The sequence below is a fragment of the Lactuca virosa genome, chromosome 7 (genome assembly GCF_052849685.1).
Source record: "Lactuca virosa cultivar CGN04683 chromosome 7, Lactuca_virosa_CGN04683_v6, whole genome shotgun sequence".
NCBI classification, from domain to species: Eukaryota; Viridiplantae; Streptophyta; class Magnoliopsida; order Asterales; family Asteraceae; genus Lactuca; species Lactuca virosa.
In genome coordinates, this window is record NC_136432.1 from 162,010,178 (window position 1) to 162,028,733 (window position 18,556).

Genomic DNA, 18,556 nt, shown 5'->3' on the forward strand with positions numbered 1-18,556 from the left:
GGACCCCGAAGGAAGGGATGTTGGAACTTACCTATGCAAGGTATTGGTCACTGTGCTTATTCGATCTTCACAAAAACGCAAAGCTCAGTCTCAAAAATTATACCAACCTCTTCTCCTGCAGAGATCTCAAAAGGTACAATCCTTCCAAAGACCAATCTCTCTTCGGTCTCATTAGACGTCTTCCTATGTACATTATCAAGTCTATTGGACTCAATAATCTTGAGGTAGCAGATAACTTTGTGGCTACGAGTGGTATTGCCCCATATTGCTCTACCCCGCCAAGCCCCCTACAACTAACCATAGTTTAGGCCCCACAATCTAAGCCAAAAAGGGTCAAATATTTGGCTATCAAATGTTGGATAAGGTGTCTAAGTCCGTAACTATGTTCGGTATGTACTTGACCCGACCCGGCATGGTTCATTTGGGTTGCACTTCACCGAAACAATTTATATGGATAATCTTTTGAGAATAATATAAGTTATGATTTATTAATATATTATAAGTTATAATATATTAATATGAAATCATATTATTTAATTAGTATTGATCAAGAATTAATTTAGAATTAATTTGGCGATCAAAAGGAACTAATTAAATATGGACTCTTATATATATAGAATGGGCCAAGTTCATTTAGGTTGGGCTAAGCTTGCATGGATAGTCCATGGAGTTTTTAACCCTAGGATCCTATGGAAATGAAAGGTCATGGGTATTAGGGGTTACATGTATGAAACCCTAATCCTCCATACTATATAAGGAGGTCTTTGGCACATGAAATGACACTAGTGTGTGAGTACAAAGGGTGGGCCGATTTCTACTTGATGCACATTATTCTCTCAAGTCTTCCAAGGTGTTTTGGTGATTTGTGATTCAACTTGAGGTATCCACATTATTGGTGCTAAGCTCTCAAGACTCCAAGCAATCAACCACAAGGAAAGGTATGTTATTCTACTAAAGTTTTTATAATACAAGTACCCCATAATATGCTAGTTAGGTTGAGAACCTTGGAAATCAAATTTGCATGAATATTAGAAAAAAAACATAGATACAAGGTTTCTAGGGTTGCATGTACACCATAGGAGAGTTAGAATGCTCAAAACCCATCAGTGGTATCAGAGCCTAGGCTTGCTTTCTTGATATTTGATGCAAACTGCTTAAAAAATCGATTTTTCTGCAAACAGTTCAGTGAACTCGCCGAGTCCATGGGGGGACTCGACGAGTCTAAGTAAAAATTCATCCTACTCGTCGAGTAGGTTCTTGCACTCGGTGAGTAGGAGCCCCTGTGTGCATAATTTCGAGTTTTGCTGCTGGAAATGGACTAGAATCATTACCCTAAAAAGTTTTGGACTTGTAAAACCTGTTTTTGATGTGGTAATGATTATGCTAATCCATTTACAATGGTTATTATCAAAATTTCAAGTTTTATATGTGTTTATATGATTAATGAAATTGTTAATATGAATGTTCATAATTATGAGTTTTAGTAGATCAAAGGAATTATTTGCAAATTGTTTGTTAGTGTAATTCTTGATCTTAATGCCTATTGATGGAGTCCATAATTTGTCGTGAAGTTATGGATTACCAAAAGTTACTTCTTTAAAGAGTCATTAAAGAACCATAGGTTACATAAAATGAAGAGTCTTCATTTTAATAGACCATTAAACTCATAAGTTATGAAGTTGAAGAGTCTTGAATAGTTACAAAACTTGCCCTCAAGTCTTGGAATTTGTAAAGTCTCACAGACACTTTAATTCCAAACCCTAGAGTTTTAAAAGTTAATATTCAACCCTTATACATTATAGTATTATAAGTTAATAATATATATATATATATATATATATATATATATATATATATATATATATATACATATATATATATATATATATATATATATATATATATATATATATATATATATATATATATATATATATATATATATATATATATATATATGTATATGTATAAGATCATGTCAGTCTTACCGTTAGTAGGCCTCATTCACGAAGCCGGTCTATAAGGGGGGTATAAGGTTGTTGCCTATAAAATGGCAGCTTAATGGGTGTCCACTCTCACCCACCGCTCCTTTGACTGGTGGAGGGTCGTTAGCCGAACGGGTAGGACAAGGACTATAATTATCATTAAAAGTATAATGAAATATATAAAGTAACTAAACCTTTTATAAATTCTCAATCTTAGTTACTTTAGGAAAATGTGAAATTGGTGCTAACCCATGAAAATACACTTTGTACCTTACCAAGTCATTGGTGGAGCGTGTGTGGGTAACCGACACACTAACATGGACTAGTAAGAGTGGCAAAGGGTGAATTAATATTTATCATAGATCGGTGGAGTGCCTGTGGGTAACCGGCACATCAATTAGGTAATAAAGATTAAGGGTACCAAGTTAACTTGCATGGTTATTCACACCTTGTTTGTGATCCTCGGCATCCCAGTCACAAACTTGAGAGGGCACAATAAAGATTTAAACATGCCATAGAAAAGTTCAACGAATCTCAAAAGAATCTAGGAGTTTCAATCCAATTAAAACCTAATAATTCATTTCGTTTTTCATGGTGGAAATTGGTGAATCGTCATTCACCTACCTTCAAATATTTCATAGCTTGGATTACGGCATCCCTCTTCCAAGTTATGAAGTATTGTGTTGGGTCCTAGCCTTAATATTACATTTGGGTGTCTTATTAAGGATTCTATATCTAATCTAAACTTGTCTTTCTTATTTTTAGATGTCTTCCAACAATGTTGCTTCTGGCTCAAACCCTACCGGCTCCTTCTCTCTCATGAATCATTGTGGGAGAGTCATCTTTGATGGTTCAAACTTTAATGATTGGATCAGGAACATCAGGATGGTCACTCGTTACGAGGACAAGGAATATGTCCTTGAAAAGGAGCTGAAGGAAATTGATGAGTCTACTGCTACTCCAGAGGAGATCGCTGACTTTAGGTCACAAGAGAGAGATGCTACCAAGGTGGCATGTATCATGTTGGCTACAATGAAAGCTGAAATCCAAAATTCCTATGAGGACTTTTACCCTTTTGAGATGCACATGGACTTGATGGACCGCTAGCATCAAAGTGCTAGTCAAGAGAGGTATGAAATCATCTCTTCCATGATAACAATCCGAATGAAGGATGGTGAATCCGTCACGGGCCACATGCAGAAAATGCAAAGGTATGTGCACCGTTTGCTCAAGTTGAATGTGAACTTCCCTGAGTAGTTGGCCATTGATATCGTACTTTACTCCTTACCTTCTTGCTATGATCAATTCCGAATGACATATCACATGAACAAGGAGGAGGTCACACTTAGGAAACTTCAAGGGCTTTTAAAGACCGCTGAAACTGGTCTTAAGGGCAAATCCGTTGTTACTTCTCCTACTCTTACCGCCACCCCTCTTTTGGCAATCGGCCAAAGTAGAGGGAAAAAGAGGAAAACCCCTTCGAAGGGTACCAAGGGAAAGTCTCTTGATGGCTCCTCTTCAAGTGGAACCAAAGGTGGTTCTTTCACTCCTTCTTCCAACCCAAAAGAAACTGAATGCTTCTATTGTCATGATAAGGGGCACTAGAAACGAAACTGCCCCAAGTATCTGCAAGATGTTAAGGATGGGAAGGTCAAACCGACCCATGCAGGTATTTACACTATATTGTCTAATAACTCACCGCATACTAATTCTTGAGTCTTTGATACAGGTTGTGGTATTCATATATGTTCTGATTTGCAAGGCCTAAGAATAAGTGAAGATGTGGAGCACGGAAAGATAAACTTAATCCTGGGGAATAGGAAAGTTACACATGTCACCAAGATTGGAGTTTATTCTTTGTTGATAAGTAGTGGGTTAGTGTTAGATTTGAATAAGTTTTGTTACTTGTCTGAAATGGCGAGAAATATTATTTATTTTCATGGTTTGTACAAACAAGGGTTTACTTTTTCATTTGATAATGAATGTGGTGGTATTAACGCTTTTTTTAATAATGTTCTTTATTTTAAAGCATTACCTTTTGATGGTGTATATGAAACTGTATCGGTTGTAGACAATTTAGGAAATAATGTGTTATAGATCGATTCTTCCACTAGCTTAGATAAGGCATCCTTGTGGCATTGTCGTCTTGGACATGTCAACAAGAAGCGCATAGGCCAACTCCAAAAGGCTGGAGTCTTGGAGTCATTCGACTTAAAGTTAGATGATAGTTGCTAGTCTTGTTTGCTTGGAAAAATGACAAAGTAACCCTTAACTGCTACTTGTGCTAGGGGTGAAGGTTTGTTGGACCTCATATACACAGATGTGTGTGGACCCTTCAGAACCGCCACAAGGGATGTTAACCGCTTCTATATGACTTTTACCGATGATTACAGTAGATATGGTTATGTCTACTTAATCAAGCATAAGTCAGAAACCTTTGAAAAGTTCAAAGAGTTTAAACAGGAAGTGGAGAATCAGTTGGGCAGGAACATTAAGATGCTCCTGTTGGATTAGTGTCTAAGTCCATAACTATATTTGGTATGTACTTGACCCGACCCGGCATGGTCCATTTGAGTTGCATGGCATCATGCATTTGGATAGACTAAAATTAGAAAAATAACACTTAAGGGTTGGTAAATTATTATAAGTTCTAATATATTAATAAGATTATTTAATTGGTATTGATCAAGAATTAATTTGGAATTAATTAAGTGATCAAAAGGAGACTAATTAAATATATGGGTTGATTGTGTAAATCATCCATACTTATATAGTAGGCTAATGCTGCATGGACTATCAAGTTGGGCTAAAAGCCATAGGATGCTCCATGGTGTTTTTGTACCCATGGATGATGGAAATAAAAGGCCATGAGAATTAGGATTTACATGGTGTAACCCTAATTATGACAAACTATATAAGCATCTTATTCTTGTCAAAATTGGCGACCATGAGGCAACCATGTGAGACTATGAAGAAATGGTGAGGGCTAGCCGATTTCAAGAAGTGTTCAATTCTCTCTAAGTTATTCCAAGTGCATTTGATGTTATGTGAACCATTTGAGGTGTCACACTTGGGGCACTCGGCTCTTAAGCATCAAAGATTCAAGCTACATAAAAGGTATGTCTTCTAACTAGTTTTATTACCCAAGTATCAAAAGATTGTATGCTAGATAGGGTAATACCTTGGAATAATCATATTTGCATGTATAATAGAGAAAACATAGATCCAAGGTATTTAGGGTTGCATGTACACTTAGGAGTGTTAGAATGCTCAAAAACCAACAGTGGTATCAGAGCCTAGGCTTGTTTTCAATTATACTTGATGCAAAGTGCTGAAAAATGCTGAAAAAAATCGATTTTCGGGCTGTCTGGGCACTGGACTCGCCGAGTCCACTGATGGACTCGGCGAGTCCATGAGGAAACTCATCCTACTCGTCGAGTAGGTTCATACACTCGACGAGTAGGACCCCCTGACAGCATATTTTCGACTTTTAAGGCTGGAATTGGACTAGAATCATTACCCTAAGCTGTTTTTGAACCTATAAACTTGTTTTTGATGTGGTAATGTTCATTCTAATCCAATTTCAAAGATAATTGTCAATAGATTCATGTTTTGTATTAGTTTAAGGATTAGGCTAATTACATGAAAAAAATTGGTTTGTATTATCTTATTCTTATGAGTTGCTTATATTAATAGGAAAAGTCATGTGAAAATGTGTTTTCAATCCAAATTAATCTAAGAGTTGATTCTAAAATGTGTTTTTGTAACTTGTCCTCAAGTTATATGAAAAGTCACATTTAAGATTCATAAAACTCATAAAGATGTCCATAAGTTATGAATAAGGAAGAGTCACATTCTTTTATGGTTTAAAGTCTTCCATAACATGTCCTCAAGTTATGGAACTTGAAGAGTTTTTTGAATTAAAACTACTTTAAATACATAAGTTATGGAATTGAATAGTTTTGAATAGTTTCAAAACTTGCCCTCAAGTTTTGGAATTTGAAAAGTTTTCCCTTATGAATACTTTAATTCCAAGTTAAGCCCTTAGAATTTTAAAAGTTAAAAATTCAACCCTTATACTTTATAATATTATAAGTTAATTATATTTATATATATGTATAAGATCAAGTCGTCTTACCATTAGTAGGCCTTATTCACGAAGCCGGTCTATAAGGGGGGTATAAGGTTACTGCCTATAAAATGGCAGCTTAATGGGTGTCCACTCTCACCCACCGCTTCCTTGACTGGTGGAGGGTCGTTGTGACAACCCGAAATTTCAATCATGTACAAACCATTAAATCCATTCAAAGTTAGACTTGTTCCTGCTAACTTCTGGCACCATTTTGAGTCTATTTGAGCATTCCGAGCCTAGTATATCCAAGGAATAAGTGAATGGAAGTGCCAACTGAAGTCGTAACCCATCAAACATGCCATAAACCCTCAAAAGAGGAGTTTACGACCAAGGGTCATGGGTTTACGGCCGTAAACACATGGTGGCCGTAAACTCCGTGGTATATATATGGCCCTTAGTCATTTTTCAGTCACTTTTCATTCTTCCAAGCCTAGAACTCGAATTCTCTCCCAAGGATCTTGAGGCTTTTGCTCCCAATTTTCAAAAATGTAAGTAAATCCTTCCATATATGAGTTAATACATCTCTTCTCCTTGATTCACTATTGATTTCATCCATGAAATCTCTTTTTTGGGTAGATCTTCAAGTGTTCTTCATTTCACCAAGAACACCAAGAACACACACTAGTGTTTTTGGGCTCTAACCTCCCTTTCAAGCTTCCATTACGTAAGTACACTATCCCTAACATGTTGTATACTTGAAACACTTGAGAAACATCTAGAAATCGTGACCAGAAGGGTGTTTACGGCCTAGGCAATATCCCTTGGCTATAAACTCTATTTAAGTGGTGCAAAGTTGCCACAACACCCTCCTAAGCCTAGAAACAAAGCCTAGAATACTTCCGAGATGATTATAGGACCTTAAAACACACGAAATGGGACAAGACACCATGATTTTACGGCCGTAAACACCATGGGCCGTAAACCCATGGGCAGTAAACACCATGGGCCGTAAACCCATGGGTCGTAAACTCATGGGGGTTTACTCTTGGGCCGTAAACTCCAATGTGAGGCCCTACAACCCTTAGGTGCAACCCTTTGTACTTCTAGCACTTGAATCAAAGTGTTTTCCATGTCCTAAGGTGTCCTTACTTGCTTAATTAGTTGTTTAAACACTAATTAGATACATATATGTGTCATCATATGTTAAATAGGATCCGTGTGTGCTCAAGTCCTCACTTGACACATAGCATCCTATCAGGCACCTCCATCCAAACCACTCACTACAGGTGAGTTCATACCCCTTAATCAAATTTTAAAATGATTTTAAAAACTTTTATGGGGGGGGGGATACAAGTTGAAACATTCTAGTTATTATATTAATCACATGTGATTAATAACTAGAACAAACAGAAAGATTTTCTATTACTTTCAAATTGTTATCAAACTTATAGATTTCAAACACTTCAAAACATTTTAAACTCTTTTATATGCTAAATCCTTTATAAAACTCTTTTAACTTATATTATTGTCAAACTCATGTCTATAACATATATATTTATATAAGTAAGATTTGAAGGGCTTAGGACTGATAGCTCACTTTATTTCATGTTCCTTGTTTGGTTGTGGACTTTGAGTATCCTGTTATTTGTCCGAATGTCGTTGAAACCTTAGTTATATATCATGTATATGTGTTCAGATATAAAGGCATTTATTTCAGTTCAGTACCTTTGGGTAGCAAAGGCATACAAACAACATTACTAGTAAACTATAATAGGTATAGTTTAAGAGATTACTACTCACTATTACTAGTACAACGAAGCATACAAGAGTCAGTACGTTTACAAGTCATCACAAACATACTATAACGAAATACAATAGACACTAGTTACTATACAAGAGAACATACTATAGACTATATAAGAGAGCATATTATACAGTAGTACAGAGAGAACATTACTACACTATGATATACTACACAAACATACGAATACGATAACTAGAATGTGGCATACTATTTCGGATACAACAAGACTGTGTCGTATCATCCTTGTAACCAGAGTCTCCTGGAGGGAGAGCGGGCATTGTGTGTATAGATCTATACGGGGACAGACACTCCCACACCCCGACTGCTAGCTACAGTCCCAGCCGATAAGGCCAAGGGGTGACAAAATGTCACCTCCCTACATATGACACCGGAGGGTCATCATTTATTCGGTCGTCGATCAGCATGGTGACATACGAGTTCACATTCAAACCTTTAATTAACCGACTAGGGCTTAAAGGCAAAAAAAGACTCCCCGAGGTGTATTGTACATTTAATACTACCTGGAGTCTGTATTTTATTACTTTATAGCCACCATTGTTACTGCTGAGGTAAAAACATTATTTTCCCTATTACATTTACCTTGTGATCTTCTCACATATTCATAAATGTTTAAACTATATTACGTTAATGATAGACATACTTGGGAAAATACATACTTTTACGCGGTACAAACATACAGAACATTGGTGCCTTGGTGGAAGGCCACTTTTAGTAGAAAATATAGGATTTTCTAGGAGATACTATTACTCACTACAAACATTTACATTGAGAACTTACAACCATTTTCTTCAAACTTACAAGCGTTTTCATACAAACAATGACACTAAATACTTATGAACTCACCAGCTTTAATGCTGATAAACTCTTTCAAAATAACTTGTATTCTCAGGTCATCAGTAGACAGGTACCGACGAAGCTTTTGAGAAGATGGAGCATATTCAAGACTCATCTCTTATTTTGATTCATATTTTTGGTGTCTTATAAACTATACAAAACACGCTTGTATTAAAATTATTCTATTAATGCAATGGATGTTGTTGCTTGTTTACTATTATGCATTGTTATGATACTGTACATGACGTCCTCCGCCCCTGAACGTTGCCGCCGTTCCGGTTTTGGGGTGTGACAGATTGGTATCAGAGCATTGTTTATAGTGAATCGAGTATATCAACCCATAAAAGATATACAAACTATAAACGCAACAGGATTAATATACTCTGACCAAGAGTTTATACTTTTAAATAATAAAATATTTAGCTAAGTATACATACCTGCATTCATACTAAAATCAGTGTCTTTAGGACAAAACAAAAGTATTACGATTGTTTAACAACACGATTAGGCTTAGAGACATATAGTCAAACCTGGGAGGATATAGCCTGATCAACTATATTTTCCAAGGAGTGACTAGCATGTGCCTAAGAATAGTTGTGGTGTTGCAACAAGTCTAAAAACTTACCAACACTACTACAACAAGAACTTTAGAACAGAACATAAACCTAAAATACTATTGGAGTATTTTGTGTTACTATAATTACTTATGTGCGAACTAAAAGGGTCTTTATTAGTATGGCAACAGTTGCTGAGTGGATACACTAAGGTTATATGTGACTAGGGCGACATAGAATTAGAATCTGTGACCTTTGCTTTACTTCCTGTTCCTTGTTTGGTTGTGGACTTAGAGTTAGGGTCACTTATTCGAAGGTCTATCCTGCCTTGGTTACATATAACTGGTATGCACTACGCAAATGTTGAAGTAACTAGTAAGGACCATCTTATAATTATCTTAGATTAGTACGTCTATTATTATAAGATTCTTATACCCCCTTCTCTCACGTAGATAGCATGGCTGGCATCCATCTCCCCGGCGATCCGTATTTTCCAACCAAGGTAATGGTGGGTGGCTCGATGATGAGCCAGAAGAGGATCATCCAATCCCTTTGGATGATCACCTCGCAGAAGGTTTTTCGGATGGATCTGACTCCGAGCCAGAAGTCAACAACTTGCCCCAAGAGGTTCCAGTCCCAAACCTCAACCCCCGACCAGCATTTCAAGGCCCCACTCCCTTGTGGGAGACAACTTTGAACCGTTGGAGTGATGAGTAGGGTCAACCCTTACCCTTATTCGGAGACCGAAGCTTTTACAACATAAGCGAGGGAAGCACAGCTGCCTGCCCATTATGGTCCACAGGATTGCTCGGAATGTAGAGCAAAGTCGAGCAGCCATCGACCGAGTCATGGAAATTGATGCCAACTCTCGCATTAACACGGTCCGCATTCGCCAACTCGAAGAGGCTATGGAAAGGACTAGGAGAACCAACGAGGCCTTTTAGCAACAACTGGCTGCATCCCGAGCCGAAGTCATGGAACTCCGACTGCGTCAGAGGGCGCATGAGCGACACCTTCAGGAAGTTGTTCGTCAACTAACAGATCTGAGGGTTCGCCCGAGGGATACCCGTCGTCGGTAGAAGATGTCGACTCGTCCTTTCTTTTGGGTTAAGGAATAGCCTTTCTTTTCTGGGCCTATGTAGCACTTGTTTGTAAAATATTCCTATCTTTCAAGTACCTTAACTAGATTTCTAAGCTGTCAACATTTTCCCTTATGGTTTGATGTAAGACCTACTGTTAGGTCATTTTTCCCGAACTCATTTACATCATTAATACCAGTGATATTGGCAGTTATCTAATCCATTGGAAAATCCTTACTCTTGTGTTTCTCTACTCTATGGTCATGTCTCTATCTGATGTTTGGACTATGGCGATTTAGTCCATAAATCACTCTCATTATGCTTACAACTGATTCTTACTACTATCATCATCTCTATCAACTTTCAGTAGAAGATGCCGCCTCGCAAGCATCCGACCAGAGGCAGGCCTGTAAATCAAACTCCACCACCACCACCCCCTCTGCAGTTCGATACGGTGATGTTTCAGGCAGCTGTGACCGCAGCGGTGACCATAGCCATGACCCAAGTAAATTCTGGTGGTGCTAGTGGGGCTGGGACGGGCACCAATTCTAGCCATCGTGAAATCCAACCACGAACACGGGAGTGTACCTATAAAGTCTTCATCAGCTGCAAACCAATGTACTTCAAAGGAACCGGAGGGATTATTGCGCTGTCCCAATGGATCGAGAGAACAGAAGCAATCTTTGAGATGTGCTCTTGCCCTGAAGGAAGCAAGATAAAGTTCGCTGCATGCACCTTCACTGAAAGGGCCCTGACATGGTGGAATGGCCATGTCAAATCACTCTCACTGGTAGCAGCTAACACCATGGGGGAGACATTGAAGGACCTAATGGCGAAGGAGTACTGCCCGAGGGGCGAAATTCAATAACTCGAAGAGGAACTGTGGAATCTCAAGATAAAGGGTTCCAACATAGTGGCTTATACGGCCAGATTCATCGACCTGGTGACTCTATCTCCCAACATGGTCCCCACTAAAAGCAAGAAAGTCGATATACATCTAGGGTTTGGTGCCCCCGTATCGAGGGAACGTTCTTGCATCGAACCCTGCGACCTTTGAGAGTGCCAAGGAATTGGCCCAAAGGCTTATCGATCACGAGGTTCCTTCTCCTCCAACAACAACTACAACGGCTGCCTCCGCGTAAACCAAAGCAGCCGACAACAAGAGAAAGCATTGGGACTGAAAGAAGGGCAAATCAGCTCAACCCTCTTCCAAGAACCAACAGGTTGTGGCTGTCCATGCTGCCACAACTCCTGTTGCCCCGGTACCAGCAAAGCCATATGCAAGGAACCTACCCAAGTGCACTAAGTGCAATTTCCATCACAACGGCCCCTGCCGGGAATTACACTGCACCAACTGCAACCGGAAGGGCCATACTGTCCGGTTTGGCAAGGCGCCACCAAAACCCATCACCCAAGTCCCTTGTACAGGAGTGAGCCAGGCCTGCTACGGTTGTGGCGAGACAGGGCACTTCAAAAGAAACTGTCCGAAAGCTAGGAATGCGGGAGGAGCAGGAAGACTACTTGCTATTGGCCACAAGGAAGTCGTGGCAGACCCCACAGTAGTTACGGGTACGTTCCTCCTCAATAACTCATATGCATGTGTCTTATTTGATTGTGGGGCAGAAAGGAGCTTCGTGAACCAAAAATTTAAACACTTACTTAATCAAGCACCGCAAGCACTAAAAGAAACCTTCGTCGTAGAAATGGGTAACGGAAAGACAGAGAGTTCTAACGAGATTTACATAGGTTGTACCCTCACAGTAGACAATCATTCATTCCCAATCGACCTCATACCCGTGGCAATCAAGAGTTTCGACGTCATTGTGGGCATGGACTAGTTGAGTCTTCATCATACCGATATTCTGTGTTTCGACAAAGCAGTCCGTCTAAACCTACCGAATAACGAAACCTTGTTGATCTATGGAGACAAACCCAGTACGAGCCTTCGTATCATCTCAAGTATTCAAGCCCAGAAGTACTTGCGTAAGGAATATCGTGCATTCCTAGCGCACGTTGTCGATACGAGCCAGAAAACAAAAGACCTAAAAGACCTCCCCGTAGTACGCGACTTCCACGACGTCTTTCCAGAAGAACTACCGGGTTTACCTCCCCAACGTCAAGTCAAATTCAGGATCGACTTAGTTCCAGGGGCTACCCCAGTAGCCAAATCGCCCTATCGTCTAGCACCTGCGGAGATGCAAGAACTGTCTAGTCAACTTAACGAACTGCTCAGCAAGGGCTTTATAAGACCAAGCTTCTCACCCTGGGTAGCATTGGTCTTATTCGTAAAGAAGAAAGACCGATCGTTCCATATGTGCATTGATTACAGGGAACTCAACAAGCTTACGGTCAAAAATCGCTACCCTCTTCCTCGCATAGACGATTTAATCGACCAGCTGCAAGGGGCGAGCTACTTTTCCAAGATTGATCTGAGATCCGGGTATCACCAGTTACGAGTGCTTGAGGAGGATGTTCCGAAGACAGCCTTCCGAACTCGTTACGGACACTACGAGTTCGTGGTGATGCCATTCGGATTGACTAATACGCCCGCAGTATTCATGGACATAATGAATAGGGTATGCCGTCCTTACTTGGATCAGTTCGTCATCGTTTTCATCGATGACATACTTATCTACTCTCGAAGTAAGGAGGAACATAGCAATCATCTACGACAAGTCCTAGGAACCTTACTATCGGAGAAGCTCTATGCGAAGTTCTCTAAATGCGAATTTTGGATCCGCAGAGTCGAATTCTTAGGTCACGTGGTTAGCGAAGAAGGAATCTATGTGGACCCCTCCAAAATTAAAGCCATCGAGAACTGGTCAGCACCGAAGACGCCTACAGAAATTCGTCAATTTCTAGGCCTCGCTGGCTACTATCTTAGATTCATACAGAACTTCTCACGAATTGCAAAACCTCTTACGACACTGACCTAGAAAGGTGTGGCCTTTGACTGGAAAGAGAAACAAGAGAAGGCATTTCAAACGCTGAAGCGAGCCTTATGCACCGCACCGATACTATCCCTCCCCGAAGGGATAGAAGACTTCATAGTATATTGCGATGCCTCCAACCAGGCGCTCGGCTGTGTTCTGATGCAACGAGGTAAGGTCATCGCCTATGCCTCAAGGCAGCTGAAGACACACGAGGTCAACAACACCACAAACGATCTCGAATTAGGAGCGGTTGTGTTTGCCCTGAAGATCTGGAGACACTACCTGTATGGTACGAAAAGCACTATCTTTACAGACCACAAAAGCCTACAACATATATTCAACCAGAAGGAGCTCAATATGAGACAACGACGGTGGGTCGAACTACTCAATGACTACGAATGCGAAATTCGTTATCATCCGGGTAAAGCCAACGTAGTAGCAGACGCCCTAAGTCGGAAAGAATATTCTGGTCAAAGATTCAACTCATTAACTATGACTATCCATTCGCATCTGTCCACACAAATTAAGGAGGCTCAGCTCGAAGCTGTGAAACCTGAAAATGTAGCGGGTGAATCCCTGCGAGGGATGGATAAGAACTTGGAAGTCAAGGGTGGCGGAGCTTTATATCTCATGGACCGGATCTGGACACCGAAACACGGTGACTTCAGAGACTTGGTCATGAAGGAAGCGCACAACACTCGATATTCCATCCACCCGGGTTCAGATAAGATGTATCTGGATCTTAAAAAGTTATATTGGTGGCCCAACATGAAAGCAGAGATTTCTACCTTCGTGAGTAAATGCCTTACTTGCGCCAAGGTCAAGGTTGAATACCAGAAACCCTCAGGTCTACTACAGCAACCAGAGATACCAGAGTGGAAGTGGGAGCGAATCACAATGGACTTCATAACCAAGCTACCCAAGACAACGGGTGGACTTGATACCATTTGGGTCATCGTCGACAGATTGACCAAGTCCGCCTACTTCCTACCCATCAAAGAGACCGACAAGATGGAGAAGCTCACAAGAACATACATTCGGGAGATAGTACGACTGCATGGTGTCCCTATATCCATTATCTCCGATAGAGATAGTAGATTCAGTTCGAGGTTCTGGCAGTCGCTACAAAGCTCCTTAGGAACGAGGCTGGACATGAGTACAGCCTACCATCCACAGACCGACGGACAAAGTGAGAGAACTATCCAAACCTTGGAGGACATGTTGCGAGCCTGTGTGATCGACTTTGGGAAGGCATGGGATACTCATTTACCCCTTCTCGAGTTTTCCTACAACAACAGTTATCACACGAGCATAAAGGCTGCTCCATTTGAAGCCCTCTATGGCCGGAAGTGCAGATCCCCTCTGTGCTGGGCTGAGGTGGGTGACACTCAGTTAGCTAAAGGACGAGTTCCTGACAGCACTCTCACAGGTCCGGAGATCATTCGGGAAACGACAGAGAAGATCGTTCAGATTCGTGAACGACTGAAAGCCTCTAGAGACCGACAGAAAAGCTACGCAGACAAACGAAGGAAACCTTTGGAATTCCAAGTGGGAGACCGAGTCCTTTTGAAAGTCTCACCCTGTAAGGGCTTGATACGCTTCGGAAAGCATGTAAGCTAAATCCAAGATACATAGGGACTTTCGAGATTCTCGCTAGAATCGGCCCTGTAGCTTACAAACTCAACCTACCCCACGAACTTAGTAACGTAATTCCTATCTTCCACGTCTCGAACTTGAAAAAGTGCCTATCCGACGAGACTCTTGTAATCCCACTCGACGAGATCGAGATCAACGAGAGCCTCAATTTCGTGGAAGAACCTGTAGAGATCATGGACTGAGAGGTCAAGCAAACGAAGCAAAGCCGTATCCCAATAGTGAAGGTTCGCTGGAACGCCAAGCGAGGACCGGAATTCACTTGGGAGCGCGAGGATCAAATGAGATTGAAATACCCTCATCTTTTCACTTAGTTATTTGTAATAAGTTAGTTGCTTAAACTATAATTTCGGGAGGAAATTCCCTCTAACAGGGGGATGATGTGACAACCCGAAATTTCTAACTTGTACAAACCATTCAATCCAATGAAAGTTAGACTTGTTCCTGCTAACTTCTAGCACGATTTTGAGTCTATTTGAGCATTCCGAGCCTAGTATATCCAAGGAATAAGTGAATGGAAGTGCCAACTGAAGTCGTAACCCATCAAACATGCCATAAACCCTAAGAAGAGGAGTTTATGGCCAAGGGTCATGGGTTTACGGCCGTAAACACATGGTGGCCGTAAACTCCATGGTATATATATGGGCCTTAGTCATTTTTCAGTTACTTTTCACTCTTCCAAGCCTAGAACTCGAATTCTCTCCCAATGATCTTGAGGCTTTTGCCCCCAATCTTCAAAAATGTAAGTAACTTCTTCTATATATGAGTTAATACATCTCTTTGTTGGATAAGATGTCTAAGTCCATAACTTATTTGGTATATACTTGACCCGACCCGGCATGGTCCATTTGGGTTGCACTTCACCCAAACTAGTTATGGATAATTTTATGAGAGTTGTATACTTACGATTTATTAATATATTATAAGTTATAATATATTAATATAAAGTCATGTTACTTAATTAGTTTTAATCTTGAATTAATTATGAATTAATTTAGTGATTAAAAGGAAGACTAATTAAATCATGGGCTATTATATTTATATGGTGTGGGCTAACACTCATTTGGGAATGGGCTAAGCTTATATGGAAGCCCATGGATGATCCATGGAGCTTTTACCCATGGATCCTTGGAAGAGGAAAACACATGGGTTATTAGGGTTTCACCCTAACCATGAACACTATATAAACAAGCTTATGTTGCGTGAAAAAGACACTAATGTGTGTGTAAGTGTGGTGGCCAAAATCAAGAGTTAGTATACTCTCTCATACATCTTTTCCAAGTTTGTGGTGATTTGTGATTTCCATTTGAGGCATTCACATTATTGGTGCTTGGCTCTCAAACTCCAAGGAATCAACAATCAACAAAAGGTATGTAATTCATCTAGTTCTTTTATGGTTAAAAGTACATCATGGAATTAATCAAATATGGAAAGGAAAATCTATTCATCATTCCTGCTTGTATACATTTGTTAGGAATATTTCCCATGTTACTACGAGCCCCGAATTAGTTTGCGTGCCCAAACTAATCAACTGATTATGCAGGCCATGTACGAGGAAGACCATGAAGAAGAATGGTTGATTGATAGTGCCTGCTCCTTGCACATGACGGGAAGGTTAGACTACCTTAGTGACTTCAGACCAATCAGTGGTGGCGGACACGTCACCTTCGTGAATAATGAAAACGGGATAATAAGGGGATATGGTGTGTTAACTACGGGAAGCATCTGATTCAACGAGTAGCTTACATAGAGGGTTTAAAACACAACTTGATCAGTGTCAGTCAATTGTGTAAAGCAGGTCATCGGGTAGAATTCGACAACGAATACTACTACATCTTGACAAATGCCAGAGATAAGTGTTTAATCAAATCCAAAGCCGAAGGAAGAATGTACCCAATATATGTTTCTCTAATCATCAGCAAACCACAACTATGTTTCTTGTCGAAGGCAGTATCCGAGTTCAGTTGCTTATGGCATCGAAAGCTTGCACATCTCAACTTTAGATACATCAACAATTTAGTGACTGGGGAGCTACTTCGAGGACTACCGATCCTGAAATTCAACAATGATACTTTTTTTCCAATGTGTGAGTTTGGTAAACAAACCAAAGGAAGTCATCCTATGATAATTGACTCATCAATTGCTGAATATCTGGAGCTCCTTCAAATAGACCTCTACAGTCCTTCAACTGTAGCCAATCTTCACACTGCTAAATTTAATCAACGTCATCAAAGAGATAGAGTTACAGATCAAGTTACATGTCAGGAGAATAAGAAGTGGCAATGGTACCTAGTTCACTAATCAGCTGTTGAATAGCTTTTTAGTATTAGAAGGAATCAGGCACAACTTCTCGGCATCATATACACCGCAATAAAATGGAGTAGTGGAGAGGAGGAACAGAACGTTAGTTGAAGCTTCTAGATCAATGCTCAAATTTTCCAACTTACCTCTCTATTTTTGGGCTGAAGCAGTGGCGACATCATGTTTTATTCAAAATCGCAGTATCATCTGCAAATGCCTCAACAAAACTCCATATAAAGGTCTGAACAACAGAAAACCCAATGTACGTTTCTTTCATATTTTTGGTTGCAGGTGTTCTGTGTTCAACAAAAAGGATCATCTCAAAAAAATTTCACCAAAATATGATGAAGACATCTTCTTGGGTTACTCAACAAACAAGGTTGCATATCGTTTTCTCATCAGGAGAACAAGACTAATAGTTGAAAGCTTTGATGTCAAATTCAATGACTATTATGTCCGCAACACAGCTCCCATCACAGAAACAAAGTTCATCTTGGAGAATGACATTTCACCGTCATCGGGACCCTTAAACATAGTTGAAGTTAACTATGACGACCTCTTTGATGCCACAGAGACTGAACATCTGTCAGAGATATTGGTGTCTCCGGTAACACAACAACAACATTTAGAAGTATCTGGACCAACCATTTCTGAAGAAACGTCATTCAATACTTCCACCTTGCCGGTTGAGGGTGAAAACTCAAATCCTTAAGTATCACAACCATCGAGGTTCCATTACTTGAAGATGCTGCTCTGGTATCTGTCTACAAAGTGACCAATCAATCAACTATCTTTGAAGATTCAGAGGACGGAGAACTTGAAAATATTGATACCGGAGAGGATCCAAGGATAGTAACTTAATCTTCGGTTCAGGGGGAACCATTATCGTTCAGGGGGAACCATCATCAGTCCCGAGGGAACCATCACCGGTCCAGGGGAAACCTTCATCTTCAGCTGATGAACCAATCCTAACAGTCCAAGACTCATCTGTGGGATGCTCACAAACGAAGGGGGAACAACTTTTAACAGATAGACCCGAAGACTCCTCTGAAGTAGAGGATATTCCCTCGAATGCAGCCGCTGATCATGAACAATCTCGCCTACATATCTGGACGAAAGATCACCCATCTGGTCAAAAAATCAGAAATCCATCTGCAGGTATACAAACTCATTCCACTTCCAATTTAACTAATCATTGTCACTATGCCTCTTTTATGTCGTCAATCGAACCCAGAATTACGAAAGAGGAGCTTCTAGAGCCTGATTGGATCATTGTAATGTAAGAGGAACTGGCAGAGTTTGAATGAAATATAGTTTGGA